This window comes from Diabrotica undecimpunctata, chromosome 11 (assembly GCF_040954645.1).
Source record: "Diabrotica undecimpunctata isolate CICGRU chromosome 11, icDiaUnde3, whole genome shotgun sequence".
NCBI classification, from domain to species: domain Eukaryota; kingdom Metazoa; phylum Arthropoda; class Insecta; order Coleoptera; family Chrysomelidae; genus Diabrotica; species Diabrotica undecimpunctata.
In genome coordinates, this window is record NC_092813.1 from 17,516,440 (window position 1) to 17,521,948 (window position 5,509).

General features: G+C 30.0%; 1 long non-coding RNA gene across 1 annotated transcript; it reads left to right on the top strand.

Annotated features, from left to right (window-relative positions):
• Positions 1-1,518: 1,518 nt before the first annotated feature.
• On the top strand, positions 1,519-3,838 carry LOC140452963 (uncharacterized). The gene is made up of 3 exons (XR_011952260.1): positions 1,519-1,779; positions 1,836-2,027; positions 2,083-3,838. It is a non-coding gene; the product is annotated as an uncharacterized lncRNA (long non-coding RNA).
• Positions 3,839-5,509: the final 1,671 nt, after the last annotated feature.

A 5,509-nucleotide genomic window follows, 5' to 3' on the forward strand; every position in this document is an offset into this window, starting at 1 on the left:
AAAAGTAGTCAAGAGAAATAAGAAGCGAAAGAAGGGATAATGTAGCGAAATTTTGCCAAGAGAAAAAGTTGTATCTCTAGCAGGTGGTTTAAACTACCTATAACATGCCTTTATACATTAAGATCTCCCAAAAGTATAATAAAACTCAACATTTAATTGCTAAACGACGATAAAAAGAACCAATAATTTATGACAAACTCAATGAACAATTATGAGGAGAACAAATACAGAGGCGGAACCTAGAATCATTGAACAAAGGATACAGTACACTTAGAGTCTGCTTAAAAATGTAATTTTGGATGCACAAGAACATAATTACATATTAATAAAAAAAAATATGAATCATGAATGACTCAAGAGATATTAGATGTAATGTAACAATGCCGAGAATTAAAAATAATGCAAATGTCAACATGAAACACCAAAGAAGCACGAAGAGAAGCAAGGCAATACAGGCAATATACAGAAAAAAAAGCAGTATATCAAAGCAATAAGGTACTTGTTAATACACAAGACATACAAGAAGTTTTGACAACTTACGTTTCTGATCTTTTTGATGATAAACATACCTCCTTTCGTAGCCAATATTAAACAGACACAGATAATTTCAAAAACAGAAAACACCCTTTAGGAATTAAAAAACCAGCAAAGCAGCTGGATCAGATAAAACTTAATTCTGCCCAAACTGTTTACCACCATCTATAATAGTAGATATATATTATATATATTTATATAAATATATATATATATATATATATATATATATATATATATATATATATATATATTTATATATATATATATATATATATATATATATATATATATTTATATATATATATATATATATATATATATATATATATATATATATATATATATATATATATATATATATATATATATATATATATACTCGGAATTAATTTTGCGGAATATAGTAATTTTATAACTATACAATGATTATCTGATTTGCAATTACCCAGTGTAAGTATCAATAAAACGTCGCGATTCTTTTAATTATTTCATTTGTTCGACTGGACTCCCTCTCCAGTCGATACTTTTCGACTGCTGCGCACGTGGGCACGTTACCAAACGCAAACAATAATTATCGTATAATAAAATCACAGTATATTGCTTAAAAAGAATCAGTAAGTTCACTCTCGCATTTTCACGGTTCCAATTTCGAATCCACTCCTGGAAGATATGCGCAATAGATTTGGCGAAAAATGCCGCTGTTGCAAGATTTAAAATATTCCATCAGTTTCAAAGAATATTTAAAATTTATAATAAAATAGTTATTATAGAAGTTCTTCAAAAAGAGGAAAATAAATTTCATAAATGGTAAAATTCTTTACATAGCCACTATACACACTTCTAAAGTTTGAAAAATCATATTGCCTAACTGACTTAATATATTCTCAAATAATTAATCATAAGTATCTATCCATTGATTAATTACATTTGGCAACATTGATTTTACCCAAACACGTGTTTGTGTTTATGCTGTGAAACTAGAAATTACAGTTATTTCAGTAATTTATATATAAATTTCATTTATTTCTTGTTATTTAGTTGGTTTTATAAGTTTATTTCGTTTTTAATACATATTACTGTGATATTTCTCCAGTTTTCTAAGTGGTTTTATTATTTTAAACGACGGATTATGATGAATTCAGCTAAAACAAGTGTTTATTATTGCTGTGTATGTAGAAAAAATTCCAGGGACCATAACAACTTGAACTTGAGTTTCTTCAGGTTTCCCAAGGATGAAAATCGGTAAGAACTAAATTCTCTATTTAATATAATTGACCTCATCGGTGTTGTATTTTTAGGTTTGCAGAATGGAAGAAAATTGTTCAATGTGAAAAACTTGCCATGTACAGTGCTCAATATTGTTATGATCACTTTAGAATATGCAGTTTACATTTTGAGGAACCTGCCTTTGCAGGAATGCTTAAAAGCAGGTTGAAAAAAAAACGCAAAACCATTTATTCATCTTGTGAGATTAAACATTCCAGTTCAAGGTATGTTCTTTCTTTCAGGTGAATAATGAGAGAACTCATTTTTGTAATTTTGTAGGCACACCTGTGGAGAAGTTACAAACATTTGCGAGTACTCCGGAATCATTGACATATAGAATTGAAGGCATGCATATATTTTTAAAACTAATTGTTGGATATTTGTGGGAAATTGTAAGTTTTGGCCATGAATTTGGTAGATAACTGTCTAAATCTAAACTCTAGAAATAATTCATCTATTTTGGCTAATAGAGCATTTGTCTGGGTAGATTTCATACAGCCTCTTCCTAAGCTTAATGCTTGAAATTGGAGTCTAACGTTTTAATTGTTTATGTGCTGGTTTTATGAAGTTACTTCAAAAATCTAGATGGGTCTTACTAAGCTGTAATGGCAAATTTGTCATATGGTAAATCTATTTTTATTCATAGTACCCTATCATATCTCGTATGTCGTTATACGTTCATTAATATTGAATTTACTGTGTAGTGCCCTTTTAATAGTCGCCTTGTTTATTTTTTCTATCTGAATATATTCGTTATATCCTTTCCTTTCATTTGCCATGTCGCATGTTAGGATTCAATCAGTTGTTTATTTTGTACCTAACCTGAGGCCTTCTTTAAGTCAAAAAATCAAAATTTGTCATATGGTAAATCTATTTTTATTCATAGTACCCTATCATATCTCGTATGTCGTTATACGTTCATTAATATTGAAGATACTGCGTAGTGCCCTTTTAATAGTCGCCTTGTTTATTTTTTCTATCTGAATATATTCATTATATCCTCCCCTTTCATTTGCCATGTCGCATGTTAGGATTCAATCAGTTGTTTATTTTGTACTGAACCTGAGGCCTTCTTTAGTCAAAAAATCAAAATTTGTCTTATGGTAAATCTATTTTTATTCATAGTACCCTATCATATCTCGTATGTCGCTATACGTTCATTAATATTGAAGATACTGTGTAGTGCCCTTTCATTTAACGTATCACACGCTCCAATGTCGAAAGTGTATTTTTTCTGCCTCAACAGCGTTTTTACAGCTTTTAATTAATTACATTTAATTTTGGTAGATGTTGGTAGTTCAGATTTCTTTTCTAGGTGGCGTAGTTACCTTACTGAATAAACAGTGTGACTTTTCATCCTAGCCTTTTATATAGATAGATTCTTCCAATTTTAAATGTACGTAAAAATATGAGTTTGACTAACTACGTTATGAACGTAGTGATCCTACAGTGGGATCTTTAGGCTATATGACTTTTTTCATTTCATTATTTTGTTATTAATAAGTTGTGATTGTGAAACTACATATATTCTATTCTAACTTGTATTCATAGTTCGCTACTTGTGTTTTTATAATCCTATCTTTATTATAACTGGTATTGTAAAATTCAAATTTTCAAAATATAATTTATAATTCGAATGTATTATTATTTTTTCATCTATAGAAATTAGTTTCCTCATTAGCTCTTCGTTTTATGAGATTTCTCACCAGTAACAGTGAATACAGTGTGATTTTCTAATGAATACAAAAAATTAATATTCGATTAATCAAAACTGATGGATTCAACATAATACATTTTGAAGGACAAACAGTAATAATTATTTTGGGAAACTATTGATAATTGTCGAAAACGCTAAATTTAGGAAAGTATTCATTATTCCGAAAATCTAATTAAATTTTATTTCGCCACAAGTCACTTTTTTCCTATTTATTTTCGAGCAGTGTATTAAAAATTATATTGAGCAATGTATCAAAAACTGGAATTTATCTGCGCGTGGAAGTAATGCGCGTGAAAAAAATGGAACATGAAGAACAAAGGACTGGCGGCAGAGTGAACCTACTGATTCTTTATAAGCAATATACTGTGATAAAATCTCGCATCTCGCCAAGCCGCCAGTATAAAAACGAAACATAGGTGGGGTACCTACATGCCAATTCGCCAAAAACCTACCTCTAAAAATTAAAATAAAAACGAATTCTAAAAATAACATAATATTAATATTAAAAAAAAATTAAACGTAATAGAGGTTCAAATATTCCGCCTCTTTCTGCAGAGCAAAAATCAAATCTGTACAAAGATACTCTCATATCTCTGAGCAGTTCCGGTTTAATGCTTTCACAAAGATGAATTATTTTGTCCCTCAATTCCTCTAAATTTTGGACTCTCTTAAAATCGTGTCGATAAACACTTGCTTTTAAATATCCTCAAAGAAAAAAATCATTTGGGGATAAGTCTGGTGATCTGGGAGGCCACTTGATCGTACCACGAGAAGAAATTTATTTATTTCCAAAAATGGTTTCTAAATAATTTTGAACTGCTCGTGTATTGTGAGCAGGACAGGCGTCTTGTCAGGAAGCAATTGAACTGCTGGAATACTTTGATTTTGCAACAATTCTAAATATTCATTTCCTGTTAAATTACCATCAATAAAAAATGGACCGACGATGTAGTCCCCTAAAATACCTGTCAAAATCATTAAGTTTTTGGGGAGATTGTGTTCGTACCGGAATACTCAAGTGCTTATTATGCTGAGACCAATATCATACGATAGAAGGATTATGTTTCCGATTTTACGAAAATAACGATTCATCGGTAAACAAAATGATTTTTAAAAAATGTTCATTATTATTTTGTTTATTCATCATCAGTTCACAAAATTCCATGCGTTTGAAATTGTCCTCGGCTAATAACTCTTGAGTTGTTGAAACTTTAAAACAACGGTACCCCTTCCGTTTCAAAATATTCCTATTAAGCTAAGGTAATTGTGTGATCACATTGTCTAAGAGATGATCAGTCACAATAGTAGCAAGGATAGGACTAATCGGGGAACCCATAGGTGTTCCAAAAATTTGGGAATAAAATTTTACTATATAAAATGGGTATTTACAAACATTCCACTAAATATGGTCACATACATTATAGAATCAAATTGGAACCGTATAAAAGACTACACGACATTATCTAAAGGTAATTTTTAACTAATTCTCAGGTTCATTTTTAATAACACTTATTTCAGTTTCAATGAAAAATTTTACTCCCAAATTTTTGAAACGCCTATAGGTTCCCCGATTAGTCTTATCTTTGCTATTATTGTAACTGATCATGTCTTAGACAATGTGACCACACAATTACCTTTTGAATTACCATTTATATATAAATATGTCGATGAGATCATATGTGCAGTTCCATCTTATCACATCAATACCACATTAAAAATTTTTAATTCATTTAATCTTTCATCATCTTCAGTTCAAAACTGAAACCGAGACAGATCTTAGTATACCATTTTTAGACACAAAGGTAATAAGATCAAATGACAATATTCTGACATTGGATTGGTACCAAAAGCCAACAGCATCGGGCAGGTATATGAATTACTTTTCAAACCACACCACTCGTCAAAAATATAATACAGTATTGGGTATGAAAAACAGGGTAATTTCCATTGTTCATGATAATTTGTTACAAAAGAATCTGGACATATTAT